We start from the raw sequence: 22,215 nt of genomic DNA, 5'->3' as shown, positions 1-22,215 counted from the left end.
TAAGCCATTTCTCACCCATTGACGAGAGTTGTATGCGTGTACCCTGGATAAGATAATAAGATCAATTTAAAAAAAAAGTTATATTATCAAATACCAAGCCTAGATCTGTAACGTCATCTTCAACTGGATAATTGCTTTAATATCCAAGCCATCCATAGTGCAAGTTATCGTTATTAATATATACTGTAGGCCCTGTTTCATATCCTAATATTGTGTGATGGAAGCAAACCTGGTTAATATCGAATGTGATGTGATGAAAGTGAAGCAGATAATAGTCAGAAGGAATTGATGATTGTAATCTCAGTTTACGAAGATAGCCTCTTAAAACACCCTCTTTTTATAGGTGTTGTCGCTTACGATTACATGCGTAGTCTACTTTCCTACACCCCACATTCAATATGACACTGAACGCAAAGCTTTTCTTCTCTCTAACATTGCCACCAAATTTTCAAGCTGACTGCATAGCAATGTCCTGAAGTAGATTCGGTGACATTTCCGTATTCAGAAATTAAAGACAAGCTAGAATCTTCTTTTGAGGCACAAATCCACATAGCAACAGCCAAGCCTAAATTCTTTCAGTGCTTTAACAAACCCAATCGGAGTTACAAAGAGTGCATAGTAAAATTGCAAGGCTCATTAGAGATCACAAATTTCTGTACGAAACTGAGAAATGCAAAATGTCTTATGCTGATTTTCTTATTTCTGACATAATTGGTCTCACCAGACAATAACTTAAAGAAAGTTCGATTAATCCATTATTGTGAGGAAGTTTACCTTTAATCTAAGTGCATGAACAGCAGGTGGAAGTGACGCCTCACCACCTCAGTAGGAGCCAACATCACTTTCGAAAACAACAATCATGTATGTGAAACCCAGCTCCCTATGTACGCCCAAGAGACCCGGAACGCAATAGATGTAGGCATGCAGGTAGATGGCGTGTTCCTTGACTTCCTGAAGGCATGGAGTACAGTTCTGCACTGCCGCCTAATGAACATTATAGGAGGGTACAGAATATCAGACCTAATGTGTGACTGGAAAAAAGGGTTTCTAGCAAAAAGAACACAGCTTGTCATTCTGAACAGAGAGGTCTTCAGACATAAAAGTAAATTCAGGCTTGCCCCAGGGGTGTGATACCAGTGGACAATTTCTTCTCGCATTATACAGGGTATTAGGGGTATAGGCTCAGATATTGCTATCATTGGTACCTTAATATGTAGCTACATCAATGAGTTGTTTTTTTCTCTGAGACTAATAGTCTTCCCACGAAAACGTCGCATAATTTACTACCTGATGTTTTCTGCACTGTCGTAACTGTGCCCCGAAGTGGCCTATTCCTGTCAGTCTGCCGGCCGGAGTGGCTTTGCGGTTCTAGGCGCTACAGTCTGGAACCGAGCGACCGTTACGGTCGCAAGTTCGAATCCCGCCTCGGGTATGGATGTTTGTGATGTCCTTAGGTTAGTTAGGTTTAATTAGTTCTAATTTCCAGGCGACTGATGACCTCAGAAGTTAAGTCGCATAGTGCTCAGAGCCATTTTTTGAACCTGTCAGTCTCGACTGTATATTTTGCGTCCTGTGTCCACATTACAGTTCCTGACATGCTGCGAAAGGTAAAATTAAACTGCATGACTTGCTTTTGCCACACATACTTGGAGGTACTAACCAATCTAAATTTCATACTGTTCATTATTAGTCTGCAAATGAAGTAAATATTGATGTAATGTTATTCAGGGCATTACCTTCAGTCATGTACAGAAATACCTGCACGTGTACACCTAACACCCTGCATGTAAATGAGCTAGTCGATAAGGTCTAAAGTTCCATCTGGCTGTCCGCAGCTCGTGGTCATGCGGTAGCGTTCTCGCTTCGCGCGCCCGGGTTCCCGGGTTCGATTCCCGGCCGGGTCAGGGATTTTCTCTGCCTCGTGATGACTGGGTGTTGTGTGATGTCCTTAGGTTAGTTAGGTTTAATTATCTCTAAGTTCTAGGGGACTGATGACCATAGATATTAAGTCCCATAGTGCTCAGAGCCATTTGAACCATCCATCTGGCTTTTTGCGGATGATTCTGATGTATGCAAAGAAGTCGTGACGCTAGGGAATTGTAGCGAAACAAAAGAAGACCTGCAGACGATCGACGCTTAGTGCAGGGAGTGGAAATTGACCCTCAGCATAAACAAATGCAACGTATTGTGAATATATACACTCCTGGAAATTGAAATAAGAACACCGTGAATTCATTGTCCCAGGAAGGGGAAACTTTATTGACACATTCCTGGGGTCAGATACATCACATGATCACACTGACAGAACCACAGGCACATACACACAGACAACAGAGCATGCACAATGTCGGCACTAGTACAGTGTATATCCACCTTTCGCAGCAATGCAGGCTGCTATTCTCCCATGGAGACGATCGTAGAGATGCTGGATGTAGTCCTGTGGAACGGCTTGCCATGCCATTTCCACCTGGCGCCTCAGTTAGACCAGCGTTCGTGCTGGACGTGCAGACCGCGTGAGACGACGCTTCATCCAGTTCCAAACATGCTCAATGGGGGACAGATCCGGAGATCTTGCTGGCCAGGGTAGTTGACTTACACCTTCTAGAGCACGTTGGGTGGCACGGGATACATGCGGACGTGCATTGTCCTGTTGGAACAGCAAGTTCCCTTGCCGGTCTAGGAATGGTAGAACGATGGGTTCGATGACGGTTTGGATGTACCGTGCACTATTCAGTGTCCCCTCGACGATCACCAGTGGTGTACGGCCAGTGTAGGAGATCGCTCCCCACACCATGATGCCGGGTGTTGGCCCTGTGTGCCTCGGTCGTATGCAGTCCTGATTGTGGCGCTCACCTGCACGGCGCCAAACACGCATACGACCATCATTGGCACCAAGGCAAAAGCGACTCTCATCGCTGAAGACGACACGTCTCCATTCGTCCCTCCATTCACGCCTGTCGTGACACCACTGGAGGCGGGCTGCACGATGTTCGGGCGTGAGCGGAAGACGGCCTAACGGTGTGCGGGACCGTAGCCCAGCTTCATGGAGATGGTTGCGAATGGTCCTCGCCGATACCCCAGGAGCAACAGTGTCCCTAATTTGCTGGGAAGTGGCGGTGCGGTCCCCTACGGCACTGCGTAGGATCCTACGGTCTTGGCGTGCATCCGTGCGTCGCTGCGGTCCGGTCCCAGTTCGACGGGCACGTGCACCTTCCGCCGACCACTGGCGACAACATCGATGTACTGTGGAGACCTCACGCCCCACGTGTTGAGCAATTCGGCGGTACGTCCACCCGGCCTCCCGCATGCCCACTATACGCCCTCGCTCAAAGTCCGTCAACTGCACATACGGTTCACGTCCACGCTGTCGCGGCATGCTACCAGTGTTAAAGACTGCGATGGAGCTCCGTATGCCACGGCAAACTGGCTGACACTGACGGCGGCGGTGCACAAATGCTGCGCAGCTAGCGCCATTCGACGGCCAACACCGCGGTTCCTGGTGTGTCCGCTGTGCCGTGCGTGTGATCATTGCTTGTACAGCCCTCTCGCAGTGTCTGGAGCAAGTATGGTGGGTCTGACACACCGGTGTCAATGTGTTCTTTTTTCCATTTCCAGGAGTGTATATAGACAGAAAGACCCTTTATTATCCGATTACACGATTGCAGAGCAATCACTGGAAACTGTTACTTCCGTAAAATATTTAGGTGTATGCATACTGAATGATTTGAAGTGAAACGACCACATAACAAGAATCACGAATAAGGTAGATGCCAGGTTTAGATACATTCAAAGAATCCTCAGAAATTTAGTCCATCAGAAAAGAAAGTAGCTAACAAAACACTTGTTCTATCAATACTTTAATATTGCTCCTCAGTATGGAATCCGTACCAGAGAGGACTGATAGAGGAAATAGAGCAGATCCGAAGAAGGGTAGCAAGTTTCACTGCAGGTTCATTTAGTAAGCGTGAAAGCGTCGAGGAGATGCTCAGCCAACTCCAGTGGCAGACGCTGCAAGAGAGGAGTTCTTCATAACACTATGGCTACTGCTTTAGTTCCGAGAGCGTACCTTTCTACAAGGGCCAACCAATACATTGCTTCCTCCTACGTATATCTTACGAAAACATCATCAAGGTAAAATTACGGAGATTCGAGTTCAAACAGAGATTTACTTAACAAAATACGCACGTCGGCATGTACTGGGAAGCATGGAGCTAATGAAGCAAACTTCTTCAGATACAAAACGGTACATGCAGAGGAAGCCTCTCAGCAACAGACCAGTACTGACGTCATCCTGTTCTGTTGGCAAAACTGCCAGGCTCAGGTCAGTACTAGAGCAAGACGCAGCAGCCGCAGGTAATGGTCAGGATTACAACTGGGGTCCCTTGCCATCCGAAATTCGAACAGTGAGAAAATCTTTTTCTCTCAAAAGTGTCTGCTGCGCAGTATTCGATCCACCTATGATCCAGGAAGAATTAGTGTCCACATGATGTTGATGCATGCCCCACTGGGTGCACCGCTAGTTAATAACAGTACCCTTTACAGGGATCGGTTGGAACTGTTGATGGCCAGGGTCGAATTCCAGGCAGATGATCAGAGAGTCCCGTTATCAAGTCCACAGCTGCAGGACAGTTGTGAGAATTACCGTAGGCCCGTGCAGTCAGCAGACACTAGCGCTTAGCGGGAGTCGAAATCAAGTAAAAATCCCAACCTAGATGTCTCACTATTAAGTTACATCGCCAGCCAAGTCGGAAACCATGTTTAATAGGCCTACTTCCAAACCACAGACTGAGAAGCCGCATTCCATATGAGCGCAAACAAAATACATTATGAACTGAATGAATTTACGACTTCATGTTGCGGGTAATAGCCGTATCTGGTGAGATACAGAAACTTTGTAATTAAATATGTGAAGTATCGAAAGCTGAGTAGTACCTTTGAGTAAAACTCTATAGAAATATGAAATATTTTATCGAGCGGAGAACAGTGCTGACTAATATCAGGACATCAACACTTATCAAAAAACTATCTGCTGAGCACCTGTTTCTAATGTATAGAAGAATTTTCACTTGTTGTTAGAAACTAATAGTTTATGTGGTTGACACGAATTACATTAAACACGTTATATTTATTTCTTTACCGTTCAAATGTTCCATAGATCCAAACAAATTCCTTGGATGTCGAATTAATTCATGGAAAATGAATACCTATACAAAGAATATAGGTGAAACGTACAACAACAGTAATTGTGTACTAGCATTTGTGCAGATGAACAGAATAGAAGGAAACCTATTGATTAGGCTTGTTAATATGATAGTATCAAGAAAACTGCTGTTTGCTGGTGGAGTGTCTTGCAGAGAGCTATGTTTTTTGTCAGTTTTACAAATTTTAGTTTTAAGTCATGATACTTTACAGGCATTAGATTGGAAACGTAATCAGCACATAGTAGACATAGAGGAACAATAGTAAAATGTATTTCTTAAACTGGAAGAGATTTGAAAAGATATGTTCCAGCTAGTAATGGAGAAACTTACCACAATGATAAGATAATCTTGTTGCTTCCTTAAGGCTGGACACTGGAGACACCAGCTGTTACAAATTGTGATATACAGAGTAGAGACTATTCTTAAATATTTTTTCTAGGAGCAAAAATAGCAAGAGGATAACCTTTATCTTCATAAATAGTGTAAGGATAGTTTGAGTAGCAAGATAGATCCGACTACATACGTTAGTTTTCCCCCCTTGAGGGAAAAGTAGCACATAACAGTTGATATCGTCCCTAGAAAGAACATAATAACAACGAGGAGGATTGCCCAGTCATGTGCAGAGACTGCGAGATAAACTTCTCGCCTTGTGCAATGGAGCTCTACAAGTAAGAAAAGACCATAAGGGGTCTGAAGTGTCCATACTATAAACAAAATATCTGCTTTTATTGACTGGCAAGTCCATTCAGCCGACAATCTTCCGAATTTTGCAACGAATTATCTCATTACCCAACTAAATATCTTCCTCTAAAAAATAACAATAAGTTATTGATAATTCGAAAAGAAGGAATGCTATTAGGACTCACAGCTTTGCGATAAGTGATGAAGTAGTGTGTGCAGTGCATGTAACTTTCTGCAAATCCTAATACGTATATAGTAATTGCAAGAAGAGATTTATTTAAGGGTAATGACCGATTTTTAGTTTTATGTTGTTAATGTGTAGCAGGTGTCCATTGCAAAAAAGTGTTTCTTTTTATTGTGTTCAATGAATTGTTCACCTTAAGCCAAATTTAGAGCGAGATGCTGGTGTTGGAATAGTTATTCTGGGAGATATGTTACTGCATAAAGAACATGTTAGATTATATGGCTACCATGCAGTACCATTATCAGGAGTCAAGCTGTGTTTTGGGATATTGACTGGGAGATCCAAACTTACCGTTCTGTTGGTCGATTAATGTAATTTCTATAGGCATGTTAGGACAAACCCTCACGCAGTACGGCAATAAGCTTCTAGGATAGGTGGGTGTGTCATATGTCCTGTCTCATATTGCTCTTTGGTTTTGGCTTCCATATGTTTATCTTTCTCTGTTGCTGCTTTACATTAGTAATCTAAATAGACCCTAATTGTCCCACCTAATTTAACTGTCACTTTGTGTGATCCTATGCTACTTCATGATTAATCACAAAATGACTATGAATATTCAAATTTTAAATAGTCAGACTTCTTAGACTGATGCATCATGGATGGTCAGAACTAAAAAGATTGTAAAAATGAGAACACTTAACAAACAACAACGTTGGCTTTGAAAGTAAACTGAGACTCCATCTCATAGATTAGCTCCTGTTACACAGGAAACTTTAAGACATTTGTAACTTCTTTGCTGAAATGAAAAACTTATCTGCCATGTCCAAATCAACACATTCTATTATGTGAACTCATCAACAAATGAGCAACTTGGAAGAAGACATGAATAAGAATTTATTTAACAGCCACTAAACTGACTCACTGCTCGTTATTATGACAACTAGTACAAAGGTACAAGTAACATGTAATTCACTAAGTGATTCACATCGCGAGTAGATATTCATCATCGTTTGGACAAATGTGGATACACTGTAGTTTTTCTTCTTGCACACACATTTTGCCTATTCGCAGTACGTACCTTGTGCGTACTAGAACATAGCCGCTGGATGAATTCAGAGCTTTTGTTGGGCCAATCTAATTTCGTATTATATCGTAACATACAAGGAGCTTTATTGGAATGATTGTCAGTGACACATTGCTCCAATTAAATGGAGATAAGTGGGCTTATCAAAATAATTAACTATCCTGAAATAAATGGCTTCCTTTATGACAATGAGTCATAAACAATTTCTTCAGTATAACGTGTTTGTGTTTTCGAATACAGGTAACTGTTTTTATTTTCTGCATCCAGTACATGTGAATTATCATTCTGTCAAAAATTGCAGGCGCACACACGACTGTAGAATTATTATTATTTTCGTATCCAGGACAGTAAAATAAAATTATTTACAAAATCAAACGTATGTGAAACATATACACAGGATTTTATACAAATCAAATTGGTTTTGGCCCAGATATTGGCAGTCTTGATTGCTAGAACATTTGCTGCGTCCAGGTTATCAAGTGTGCAGGATTCAGTCAACTTCAGGCAGACCAAGAGGTGTGCATCATCTTGAGATCCTTCGCTTTCTCAGGCTGCATCTCCAGAAATGTATCCCCATCGTTTCAAGTTTTGTTTGCACCGCATCACTCCAGTCGGCAGTCTGCTCAGTCTCTTCCACGTCTGATAGGATCATTGGAAACCAGCAGCAGGCTCTTCCTTTAGGTCTTGGCTATTATTTCCAATTTTTTGTCCCACCACAACTCAATTCAGTGAGTTTAAGGTGAAGATGAATTTGCTTCACTTGTTTGCAGGAAACTCTTTCTGGACTTCAGCCTTGAACACGGTGCTTCACTTCCAAACATGGGGTGCCTGGGCTCGTTTCCCAGTCTTTTCTTTTCAACTTCTGCCGCTGTTCTTCATCTTATCTCCGGGGGTGCTATGCCTGCCAGCTGGTAGATTTTGTCGACTGGAGTTGGTCGTAAAATGCTTGACCCTAGTAAAAAGAAGGCAAGCCACCTGCTTGTTGTTTTCCTGTGTTCCTTCATTGCTCTTTATGTTTCCCCCCGATAAGCAACTATGTTAGTGTAGTTGTGTTTTTCATTTCTAACGCTCCCTCTCAAGGTTCTTTCTTAAATGAAAATTAATTGGTGTCTGTGATTTGTTTATTCACAAAACATCTGTCATCTCGTGTATCGGCGGACATCTGAGGCGGACACATCTTCAGAACAACGGGTTGGAATCGCCCAGCGCTCACGATGAGAACGCGTTTCTGCCTGGGTGCCACACCATCTTGCGAGAGCTCTGTCTCACCAACCGATGTGTCGCCATGCCAAAGGTCCCCCTAAATGACATTGCCCAGACTGCTCTTTAGTCGTATGACACAAAGCACTTAATGACTCCAGAAGCTCTGAAATTTACTTGTGTCCCAATTATCTACCATCCATCGACCTGATGTACCTACTTGAGTGGAACAGCATTTTCTCCCTTCGCATAGTAATACTGAGCGACAGTATACCAGTGGCTCAAGGCCCAATATTTTCTTCAGCATGCTGTAGGTTCTAGAGTCTAACCTTCTGGTTTGATCAGTGTTGTTTGTTTATTTGTAACAGATCGATCCAAGAATACAATCGTTCTCCATTTCAAATGGTGTCCCTTAAACACAACAATGTATTTGTCTAAAATAAGAGAAAAATTATTAGTTATGTGGTTCAACCTCTGAAAAGAAAACAAACAAGCATGTAGTAACCACACAGGTGAATTAACGTGTAAGCAGCTATACCGCTACATAAAAAGGACTGGAGAAGGTAATGGAAGAGAATATGACTGCGGGGTAGTTTGGGGAGATACAGGAGATGCAATAGGCCTCTTGCGAATTTTGGGTGACAGGTTTATTGAAAATAGAAGAGATCTATATGTCTATTTCATAGACCTAAAAAAGGCCTTCGATAGTGTGGCGTGTAAGAGGTTTGCAACTGTAACGAAGGAAAACAGAGTGAACTGTATCATCAGACGACTCATAAACTCATTATTTTTAAATTAATAGCCATCAGTGAAAGTGAGGGATAAAGTATTAACTGGACAGCTGTCTATCTTCTACTCTTTTCAATCTATACTTAGAAAATATGACTGACCACTGATCATTAGATGACAAAGGAATAAAAACTGGAGGAAGAAGAATATGGTGTTTGGGGTTTGCACATGACATGGTCCTCCTAACAACAGGTGATAAAGAATTGCAGGATGTAGTGGATACCGTTGAAGCTAAAGAAAAATTCATGGAATTAAAATCAGTACAAAGAAAACAAAAGTAGTGGCACTAGGAGGAGATACACTGCCAGAAAAAAATTAATAGACTCTTTCGGAGGTACCCAATTCATTCGAGATTTATTGTTGCAACAGTGCTTGTGAAGTACATGAAATGATTACATTTACCGATAAATAGCACAAGTGTTTCTGAGGTGCCAAGTGTATGTGATGTAGCCTCCACAGTCGGCGATGAAGACGCTGACTCTGGCATCCAGCTGATCGTCCAGAAGGCGAATACTGTCCTGGGATACGTTATGGCACGCCTGCTCGACCTGCTCATGTAGTTCTGTAAGAGTTGTTGATTAACAAATTGCATGAGTCACTTCTCGTCTCATCATATTCCACACATGATCGATTGGAGACAAGGCAGAAGATTGTGCTTGCCAAGGAAGTTGCTGCACGTTTGCCGAGAATGTTGAGTTTCATGGGCAGTGGTGGGGGAGCATTATACTGTTGGAACAACATGTCACCCTTCCTCCTGCGAGAACAGCAAATGAATGGGTCTAACAACGTTCTGCACATATAGAGCTCTGGTTGGCGTCCCTTCTAGAAACACCAATAGTGAACAAGAGTTGTAACTTATCGTACCCCAGCCCATAAGACCTGGGCTGGGGCTAGTGTTTTGGACGAATTCACTCTGAGACAGTGCTCACTAGGTCCACATCGTATGTATGGACGACAATCACCTGCATGCAGGCAGAATCTGTTTGCTCGCTGAAGACCACAGCGCGTCATTTCATCTTCCAAATGATCCTCTTATGGCACCAGTCGAGCTGTGTGGTGAGTGGAAGGCTGGCTAGAGGTTTACGTGCCCAAAATCCTACTGCTAATAATTGGTTCGAACAGTTCGTGTCGGCGCGTATGGGCCCACAGGTCCTCTTATTTGTGCTGTGGGAGTTGTATGATTTGCCATTGCTGCCCTTACAATACGACGATCGACTGATGACCTCAGATGTTAAGTCCCATAGTGCTCAGAGCCATTTGAACCAATACGACGATCCTAGTGGGCGTCTGTTCTGCGTGGACGTCCAGAACTTCGTCTATGGGTGTGACCACTGCACAGCTGACGCAGCACGTCCAACTTGTGTGGCGATTCTCCGAAAGGACGACCCTACCACTCAAAAGGACCCAGACTGACCCCTTTCAAGTTCACACAGTTGGCTGTAGGGTGACCGAGTGCGTCTCTGTGGCATGGATGCCTGCTTCCTTCATGCGTTTGCACAACACTGAGCCTTCGCTGCAAGCATTGTCTATAAAGGATAGACACAAATGACGCTCTGTTAATTATACCTCTTAGTGGACACTTTGAAACCATTATCAGTACATCTCCCATCCTCAGGAGGCATATGCCGTTATCGGATTAAAATTGACGTCGTCTTTACTGGTGTACTAGCTTTTTTCCGATGGTGTAGAAAGGTAAAGATAATGTTGAATGGAGAACATGTGCAAAGCTTTAAATACCTCGGCAGTAGAATAAAACCGACTGGGAGAGCAGCACAGAAGTTAAAACCAGAATGCCAATGGCGAAATGGGCCTTTTGCAAGGAAAGGTGAATTTTTTGCAGCAATATGGACAAAGACATGAGGAAAAGGCTAATAGAATGTTTTATGTGGAGTGTCCTCTTGCATGGTGCTGAAACGTGGATACTGGGGAAGAAAGATAATGAAGAAAAAGATAATAAAGAAATGAAATGGGAGACGAGAGAGGAAGAGATTTCAGATCCTGGATGATGTGATGTAATGCACTGGCAGCACATGCAGCAACATTAAGAACGAAGCAATGGATTGCGGGAATCGAGAGGCAAAGGACCTGATAATATAGCAGAAAACCGATGATGATGATACATAAAATGCTGTAGGCTGCCTATGCTTGCCTGCTTAGTTCCTGTTGTTGCCTGTGGAGCATAGGGCCGTGACCTAATTCCTCCACCTGGTACGATTTCTAGCAAGTCTCTTCATTTCACTCCAGGTTTTCCCATCCTCTGCAGCTTCTCTCTCGATTGTACTTTTCCACGTCTGTTTGGGAAGACCACGTTTTCTAACTCCTTGATGGCTCCAATCCAAAGCTATCCTTCAATAGCTCCATCTGGTTTCCTCAATGTATGCCCAATCCAGTTCCATTTTCTTTCTTTGATTTGTACATTAATTCGTTGCTGATTTGTCTCCCTCCAAAGATCTTCATTTGTCATTATATCTGGCCATCTCACATTTAAAATACGCCAGAGACAGCGGTTGATAAAACTTGGAGCTGGTTTTTGATGTGGTTAGTCACCTTGAAAGTTTCGCAACCATACAACAGAACAGCCTTCACATTGCTATTGAAAAGCTGGAGTTTGGTCTTCTTTCAGATGTTCCTATTTCTCCAGACAGGATACAGTTGTACAAATGCACCATTTGCTTTGTGGATGCTACTACGGACGTCCTCCCAGTGCCTCTGTAGTCGTGATTATACTTCCGAGACAGAGGAAAGATTGGACCTGTACTACGTCCTCTCCATTAATGGCCAGCCGATTCGTGATGGTCGAATTTATCCGCATTTCTTTGGTTTTGTGAACATTTATCTTGAGGCCTGCAACTTCCGCCTCTCTCTGTAACCTCGCCAGTTTCTCTTCGATGTCTCGATATTGTTGTGCCATTAAGCAAATTTTGTCTGCGAAATCTAGATCTTCGAGCCTATTCCGCATCCCCCATTGTACACCTCTTTTCCGTCCCCCCATCACTCTCTTCATCACATGGTCCAACACCAAAAGAAATAGTGTTGGCGAAAGAATACACCCTTGTCGTACTCCCGAATTAACTTCGAAAGGCTCTGTTAGTTCTCCATTATGTAGTACTTGGCATAATCTTTGTTGGAATGCCGTATTTTGCAAGAGTATCCTTCATGACTCTTCGACTGACAGAGTCGAAAGCCTTTTCAAAATCAATAAAGGTAAGGTAGAGGGTGTGTTGCCACTCGGCACTTTGTTCCTGAATAATTCTGAGAGTACTGATAAGGTCCACACAGCTTCGATGTTTTCTAAAACCTGCCTGCTCTCTCCTCAGTTGTGCTTCCACAGAATCCTTAAAGCGGTTTAAAATGATCCTAGAAAGTACCTTACTCGGTACTGACAATAGGGTAATGCTCCGCCAGTTGTTGCAGTTAGTAACATCTCCTTTTTTTGGTATTTTCACGATAATACCTCGTTTCCAATCTGTTGGCAGTTTCTCCTCTCTCCATATCTTCTCTAAGAGGATGTACAATAACTCGACAGTGGTGCCCAAGTCTGTTTTCAGCATCTCAGATGTTATATTATCTGGTCCTGGTGCCTTCCCATTCTTGATCTGCTTCAGTGCTATCCGAATTTCTGCTTCCGTGGGTGCTTTTACACCAATGTTGGGACTAGGATCATTGTATTCCATTAGTTCTTGTTCTTCTACCTCCCCACCGAGGTCTCTATTTAGATCTTCTTTAAAGTGTTCCTTCCACCTACGTGATTGTTCTTCATGTGTAGTTAGTATCTCCATTTTCTTATCCTTTACTGGTCGGTTCCTCTGGAAGCTTTTCTTTGAGAGCATCTTAGTGGTATAATATAGTTCTTCCACATCCCACCTCCGTGCTGCCTGTTCTGCTCTATCAGCCTGTTCATCTATCCATCTTCTGTGGTCTCTTCTCTCCCTCCTTTCTATGGACCAACATAAATCTTGCACAAAGAAAACTCGAAAAAAGATTTCGCTGTTCATGCTTTATCGTATGTATTAAGATAAGTAGTGCTTATTCTCTTACACAAATAACAAGGTTTTTCACAGCACTTACATTTCCATTACATTTTGTTTACTTCAGAAATTTACATCGGAAAATGCGTTAACCGCTGTTACGTACTTACATGAATAATGCTCTAACATTATAGTGCAACATTGTTGTTAGATCAACAAGAAACATGAGTTTAAAACTTAAAATTGTTACAGCTTGAAAACAGAGACTTATTGTGTGTCAATGCCGTTGTGGGCATGGCTGCATCAGTACATGAGTGTGTGTGTGTTTGTGTGTGTGTGTGTGTGTGTGTGTGTGTGTGTACTGCTTTCACATATTTACACGAATTACTCTGTTGAATCACAGAACAATACTGTCAGTCTATCACAAATATGCAGGAATTTAAAGCTGAAGATTATACAGGTTCAGGGACAGCGACGTACTGGACTGGCATGTTTACATGGGCGTCCAAAACCGGATTAAGTAAACCGATTTCCCAATACCACTTTTGGTCAATCATGTAAACACTCCGAAATCGATTCTGGAAATCTATTTCTTGCTGCCAGTTTTCCACTTCCATAATTGATTTTTGCTACTATGTAAACGCACAATCGGTTTTGAAACACGATAGAGCTATCAGGTTACGAATTGTTTTTAAAATTTCGGCTAATATGGACGGAATGACTTTTTGCACAGTGAAGGAGAGGTAGAAATATTAAACTGAGCATGAAGTTGTCTACTTCTAATATTTAGTTGAAGAGGAATAGCGATTAGGTTGCCTAAATCAGAAACTGGAACAGCTGATTTCCAGACACCATATTTGAATGGGCTAGCAAATCCGCTTCAGGCCTTAGTATGTAAACACGATAACGAAAAACGGTTTTCGAAATTCGGTTTTCGTCTTGCGTAAGATGTGTCGCATGTAAACATAGTGACTATGAAGTCAGTGCAGCTGTGTGTATGTGCACAAGTGGCACGCACAGCCCACTGAAGAATTTGTCGTTCTGCACATGTCATCATAGGAGCATGCTGCTGATTGCTCACATAGGCGTGTAACAGAGTTGTGCTGTTATTGTGTTGTTCGTTTGAAGTTTGTGTTCTTACAGTGTTCGGTTAAAGTTTTATTTTAAAATGCGTGGCAACGCTGTAACGAGACGCCAGTCGTGTGCCAGAAAGATTAAAGGTGCAGGTATAATCTTCTATTCGTTCCTGACCACGTTGAGCTGCATAAAGTCTGGATTACGAAGCATCGCAGAAAAGACTGCTTCGGTGTTTGATACATTTCACGCCCGACGATTACTTCTTAATCTAACACCGATAAAATTACTTCAGCGAGCGTAACGTCATGTGTAACTACACCAGGATGTGTTGCTAGTGCAAGTGATAATACGAGTACAGACGATGTAGTTTCTAGCTTACCTGCTGTGTCTCAGAATAGGGCAGGTAGGGAAGGGAAACAAACGTTCACTTGAGCGCCTGGATAATATCACAGTCTAATATATACAGTGGCGACACTCACTGCCGTGAAACTTGTTAACGTCCTGCCAACTGATGGACACTAGCACCTCAAGCGGAGAGAAATAACCTGTAAAATTAAAGTCTGTTTGTTAATTAGTGAAATAGCTATTAGATTTTTGCATTCCAAGAATTATCAAGAGAAAGAATGCTCATGAAATACATGTAAAAACAGCCGAATCTCCCTGATTCATTGACATAAGCTACAACTTAATGATAAAGAAATGCTTTCGAATATGTGTATAATTGCAGATAACACCCATAAAAACAAGAGAATATAAACACGTATTTCATGTGTGGGAAGAATGTATTTCTTTTGTTGTCTGTTCTTATTATGCCAGGCATTTTCCTTGACACGTGACAACTTTGTGGGAAGCCTAATGGTACGCACAGTCATACACTTTAATCGACTTTGTAACACCCAAACATTTCTGTAAATGTAATTACTTTTGCTTCAAAAGCGAATGTGTTGAAGATTTTTACCGTTTGAGGCTTAGATGCAGCAGCGATTGTGAAATCGGTTTCTTCTGTGTTGCTTTTGGTCTTTTATTACCATGTTTTTGTAGCTTTTCGGTCAGCTACAGTTGTGGCTCATCTGCTGCCTTAAATAACGTAGACATTGCATTTCGTACACGTTTCCTATTTTTCGCATTCACTGATTTGACTGGAAGTGTAGTGAAGGAAACTTCACGTTTTTTGAATTGTTATACGACGCCTTTCTGCAAAAGGTCAGGTCTTTTGCTGTTTACTATCAATTTTTTAGTTTTTAAAGAATACGACAGTCTCCAGTAAATATCTCTAGGTCACATTAAAATCGTAAATAAACTACTCTTTAATGTAGCGGTTCACACCTTGTAGGGTCACTAGAAAACCTAAAAAAGACAAACGTTGTATCTTCTTCTTCTTGTTGCTGCAGTTTATTGCGCTGCAGACGCTCCCGTTTTTAAAAACCTATCTACATCAATATAAACAATTACACGTCGCTTTCGCTTTCACAAGATCGGTGATCTCCACAGTGTAACTTGCTGGCCGCTTGGAGCGATGCAATCGCAGTGGGTAACAAAAAAGAGACGGAGTGTCGCGACGGTCATGTTAGACTGTGAAAACATGTCTCCACAAAAAAGACAAACTGACCAGACAACAGCTACAGGTGAATGTGAATCTGATAGTGAACTTCGCGAACTTAGCAAGCACATAGAAGAATTAGAATGCTGAAATGTAAGAGTGATAGATGTGTGTGCAAACCTGAAGTTTAGTGAAATATGCCTAAACATAGAAGTGTAAGCTTGAGTGCACAAACTAAAACATCAGCAGGAATTTTAAAAGAAGTAAGTGCAGGAGAAAATGAGTGAAATTATAGGTAAATTACTTTCAAAAACGCAAATAAACTGACTGACAGGATTGAGTGGAAAGATGTGAGGAAAGTGGCAAAGATAAAACATCTGCAAAGCGTTTACACTCCGTGCCGTATCTAAGAAGTTGTATTTGTTTTTAAAAATAAGACTCGTCTCTTACCTCTAGGGCTATCAACACTGAAGAGATGGATATACACCCTCTCTATTATCTGCTTTATGTAAGATGTCGCCTGCAATATAGTTGCGAACTCGGCACAAAAAAACATTGATCGCTTAAGAACGGTCTCCATGCGACAGAGACCAATTCCTGCTTTTCTAATCCGCAGCATGAAGATAAACGAATATGGGTATTTTAAGATGTTCCATATTCATTCAAATTAACGAGAAACTACTTTCTGGATTACGGAATAATACTTCCAGGTGGGAAAATTGTTACAAAATGTATTACAGAAATGCTACGCATCTTAGACAGGGGCGGAATGAAGCTGTGTAATAAACTGTCACGAATTCGTCGCAACGCCGAGGGCAGAGAACGTCAAAGCGTGTGTCTAGCCATGGAAAGTTATTCAGGCACCACGTGTAAAGCCATTAGATATCTGTTGCTCGACGAAGGGGAGGCAGCAGTTTCTTTCAAATTGACGCCCTGAATTTGACGATGGGAAGAATATGCTGACATGTGGTTCTAGGATGCACAAGCACGTCCACGAAAGAATGTTACAGTAACTGTGAAAGAGAAGCGAGAAAATGCGTATATGGAGCACTAATCGATTGCTCCCATCCCAGTTGGTGGTGACATCTATTTGCTTAATGTTCGGCTTATTTGCAAATCTTCAGCCATTACAGATGACGTGCGTCTTAGCTGAACGGTTCAACTGATAAACACTTCAATTTTTTTTTTTTGTTATTGCAGACAAGAGGAATTGGTCAGTTCCACGTGAATCACAAAACATTGGTGAAGGCAGATGACAGAGAGGGATTTTTGACAGCACGTATGTTCAGAAGTATTTTGCCCGACATGAGCGAAGTACTAGAAATGATAAATGGCGAAAGACAACTGCAGGATTTTATCTTCCCACTTCAGGGTGCTCTCAAGGACCCTGCTATCGAAGGTGAACCATACTGCTCCACAAGAGGACCACACCAGTTGGCTTACTACATCAAGTGTTGTACAAAGAACTATGAAGATACATTGAGAACACCATCTAGTGCTTTAAGTCCTTCTGCAGCTTGTCTGGAACATTTGGGTTGGACTGAAGTCCTAGCTGGCGGTGGCTTTACGGATTACAGGGATGAAATGTTACGTAAAGTACATCGGTTCGAACTTATTTTTAACGAATTTAATAATTTGGAGAGAATTTCGAAGGGCAGAAATGTATATAAAGAAAAACATCTACATTCCTATCCAAATTACATATGTTAATTTTTCAACAGAATTTGTAAAACTGAGCGTCATAGCTAGACTTTTCGTTCGCATGCGTTTACTGTATATGAACTTGAAAATGAAAAAGACAGCAGCAGCACAAAAGCGAAAATCCTGCCAGTGACACCCATCACTAACTGCTTACTTCTAAACAAGTCCATCAACTGGCTAAATAATTTTCTGACAACGGGTTACATTTATTTTGTATTTAGGAATTACTTGCTACGTCAGCCGTTGCCTCGCTTTGCTCCTATGGTGACGTCATTGCGGCAGCCAACCACAGCCCATTTCTCTTGGGCGCCACTTCCCTTTTAGTGACTCTGGTGTGTGTGTGTGTGTGTGTGTGTGTGTGTGTGTGTGTGTGTGTGTTTCTGAAGCTTATTTAAACAGCCTCGACTTGGAATCTGATATAGTTCACAAATCCTGGCATACAAACAAAATGAAACATTTATTGAAATTCAACCCTATGATTTATGTAGAACCTTACTGACTGCCCTTTCTGTTAGAAGAACGAGGACGGAAATCGCAATACACAGCCCGAAGAATAAGAAAACAGCAATCACATGTTCCAGCTCTATCGCTCGGAAGTTATCTGCAGAATCGGCGTCGCTGTTTTCTGCCGGAAAATACGTCCTCTTCAGATTGTTGAGGAGTCCTCCTTCTCTTGCTTTCCGAATGCTGCAAATAAGAATTTTCATAGCTTTAGAATGTAATTTAGTAGAGCTTATCTCACAAATAAATAGGAAAATCTATTGCTAGAAGGACTAGAAATTGCGTCCTTCCACACGGTCAACCAGCAACTAAATAACGGAATGCGGTCAAAATACGTAACAAAAAATACTTGCTCGATATACTGTAGACTGTAACAGACATGTCAACTAGCGTAAAACTGCCTAAATTCGGATTATTTGCTGGTGAAATCATTTGTCTTTGGACTACGCATGTCTGTAGGAGCAGAGAATACATATGATGCCGCATAAAGCCTTGGTTTTACTGACCCTGTGATTTTCATTCATTGACCTTTAGCTGCAACTGTGAACGTGACAATCAAGGTAGCCAGTGGTAGGTGTAGAGAATAAAATGGTTCAAATGGCTCTGAGCACTATGGGACTTAACATCTATGGTCATCAGTCCCCCAGAACTTAGAATTACTCAAACCTAAGGACATCACACAACACCCAGTCATCACGAGGCAGAGAAAATCCCTGACCCCGCCGGGAATCGAACCCGGGAACCTGTGTAGAGAATAGGCCAGATCACACACGAGAGGGTTTGTAAAAGACAGAACACTTACTGGAAGTGGTAGTGTGCTCTCTTCACAAATGAGGCTAAATTTCTCTAGAAAGCGCAATCTCTGGACTGGTTGAAACGATTATTATCAATGACGAAATATAATTGACAGCGGCTGATTTAGAGAGGAAGCACTTTTATTTGGACTGCTGTCTTTCTAAAAGAAACCAAAGAGCTCTGTGTGTTCCTGTGTGAGACAAAGATTATTCAGAAAAAATGACTTCTTGGATCAGGAAATTAAGCAATTTGCACAACAGCAACACTTATTCTTTATACCGAACAGAGGTAGCCGAACGAAATATCGATATGCACACCATCTGTAGATCACAAACGGAATGTCAACGATTTACATCTACATCCTTACTCTGAAACCACTGCGAGGTGCTTGGCGAATGGTACTTACTTTTTGAGAAGTGCAAAATTTTACGTTTCTGAACATTTAAATCTAGTTGCAGTCTTTGCATTGTTTGCAGTTTTATCAAGGCTTTACTGAATATTTGTGCAGCTTTTTTCGGACAGTTCTCCGTTTTCAGACAGCTCTTAGAAATAACTACATTGTCTGTGAAAAGTCTGAGGTTACTATTAATATTGCCTGCGTGCTGTCGTCGCACGGTGGCGCTGGCAGCAGTCCACATATGCACAGGTGTGTTGGTGCATGTCAGAGTACAGTGCAGCGAGTAAGTGTGCAGATGTTTTCAGATGTGCTAATGGTGACTGTGTGTTGAAAATGGCTCAAAGAACACATATTGATGACATTATGAGGGGTAGAATACTAGGGCAACTGGAGGTCGGTCAAACACAGCAGGTTGTATCACAGGCCCTCCTTGTGCCACAAATGTGTGATCTCAAGATTATGGCAACGATTCCAGCAGACTGGAAACGTGTCCAGGCGCTACATTACGGGATGCCCATAGTGTACAACACCACAAGAAGACTGATATCTCGCCATTAGTGCCCACAGATGGCTATGGAGTACTACAGGTAGCCTTGCTTGGAGCCTTATCGCAGCCACTGGAACAGTTGTGTCCAGACACGCAGTCTACAGACATGGTTTATTCGCCTGGAGACCTGCAAGGTGCTTTCCACTGACCCCTGGTCACATGAGAGCCCGTAAAGCCTGGTGTCAAGAACAAAGTACATGGTCATTCGAACAGTGGTCCCAGGTTATGTTCACGGACGAGTTCAGGTATAGTCTGAACAGTGATTCTCACTGGGTTTGTCATCTGTCGTGAACCAGGAACCAGATACCAACCCTTAATGTCCTTGAAGGGGACGTGTATGAAGGTCATGGTTTGAAGGTGTAGGGTGGAATTATGAGCGGTGTACATACACCCCTGCATGTCTTTGACAGAGGAACTGTAACAGGTCAGGTGTATCGGGACGTCATTTTGCACCAGTATGTCCACCTTTTCAGGGTTACATTGGGTCCCACCTTCCTCCTGATGGATGGTAATGCACAGCCCCACCGAGCTGCCATCGTGGAGGAGTACCTTGAAACAGAAGATATTAGGCGAATGGAGTGACCTGCCTGTTCCCCAGACCTAAACCCCAATGAGCACATCTGGGATGCTCTCAGTCAACATATTGCTGCACGTCTTCAAACCCCTAGGACACTTTAGGAGCTCCGACAGGCACTGGTGCAAGAATGGGAGGCTATACCCCAGCAACTGCTCGATCACCTGATCCACAGTATACCAACCCATTGTGTGGCCTGTGTTCGTGTGCATGGTGGTCATATTCCATAGTGATGTCAGGGTACATGTGCAGGAAACAGTGGCGTTTAGTAGCACATGTGTTTCAGCACGGTTTTCTCAACTTATCACCAATACCGTGGACTTACAGATCTGTGTCGTGTGTGTTCCTTATGTGCCTATGCTATTAGCGCCAGTTTTGTGTAGTGCCACATTGTGTGATTCTGAAATTATCCTTAATTTATCAGCATGAGTATAAATAGAATGGCAGACTCCAGTTCATTGTGTGGCTACTGGTAAAATGAAGTCAGACTGCAAATGAGACTGTTTACGAAACACTTGGCGTCCCATCCTAGAATATTGCTCAGGTGTGAGGGACCCATTCCAACTACTCATATGCAAAGAAGGGCAGTTCAAATGATCGCAGTTTTTGTTTCACCCATCGGAGAGAAACACTGAAAAATCTAAACTGTCATACATCTGAAAACAGATACCAATTATGAGCATTCTTGTAAAGTTTCAAAAACCAGTTTTAACTGAAAAATCTAGGAAATACTACAGCCTCCTTTGTAGCGCTTCCATAGAGATCACAAAGACAAGATTAGTCTACCATGCCTAGAGAGGCATTTAAGCCATTATTCACATGTTAACAGAATATGTAGAAATGTTAATATGTGACATAGTGAGAAGTACCCATTTCTATGCACTTCATAGTGGTTTGTAGAGCATCATAGATGTAGATAAGGTTAAAATGTGGATTAACGTCTCAATACTCCACAACAGTGTTTTACATTTCAGCACTGTATACAAATTTGATCTAACAGAAGATTCAAATGTTAGCCAGTATTTAATAGTAATTTAGATGTGCAGAAATTCACTCTTCTCTTTTAAAATGGCATGTGAAAAATCTATCTAATTTTTATAAAGGTTTTCACTGTTCAGCTATTTGCTATCGTAGTTCAAATACAAATTACAAACTTACTTTCAGTTTCTTATCACCTTGTTGAAGGCATTCAAAAATGATTATTACAATAATATAAGTTTTGTTGGTATTTAGTAACAAAACATTATTAATCTGTTCCAAGCTCACAGAAGCTATACTGGTATTTGTCAAACAATATTACAAACTGTGAATGCTAAAATATGAGGTAGGTGGAAAAAATTTGTGTGTAGTTCAGTAACTAATTACAAATAATTTTATTTAATGTTTATATATTATTTACAATATCTAGATGGAAACAAAATCAGCATCTACAATAGTTTTAAATAAATATTTTTATCGTTGCGTTTTCTGTAGAAACCATTTTAAAAAAAACATAGTACCATTACCTTAATGTAGAAGGCCCTTGTGAGTTCCACCTCATTTCGCAATATATTTATCAATATGTTTCCCATTTTGTGTAGTGACAGACAAGTATAATAACTCTTTGTACCTGAGTAAATTATTCTTTATGTTTTATTGCCTAACAGTAGCGACTTAAATTCCCATACTACAAAAGAAACCATTACTCACATGTCAATATATTTCTATTTGTATGGTATCTGAGAATTATACTTATTTCCATTAAAATGCATTATAATTTGTGTTCATATTCTCTGGGAAAGATTATCATACAATAGTGTGTACTACAGGAATATTGTTTCTTTTCTCTGACAGGGGCATATTGTCTGAAAGTTATTTTTCAGTCATTCAGGAATGTCCTCTAATTAACTTGCAGATTCACTCCCAAGGGGTATTTTAATGTGTTACTTGATACTGGAACTGAATAATGTGAGTAGTACCAGTTGCTCCTGGAGGAG

This window comes from Schistocerca cancellata, chromosome 1 (assembly GCF_023864275.1).
Source record: "Schistocerca cancellata isolate TAMUIC-IGC-003103 chromosome 1, iqSchCanc2.1, whole genome shotgun sequence".
Taxonomy (NCBI): domain Eukaryota; kingdom Metazoa; phylum Arthropoda; class Insecta; order Orthoptera; family Acrididae; genus Schistocerca; species Schistocerca cancellata.
Note: the sequence above shows the minus strand (reverse complement) of the source record.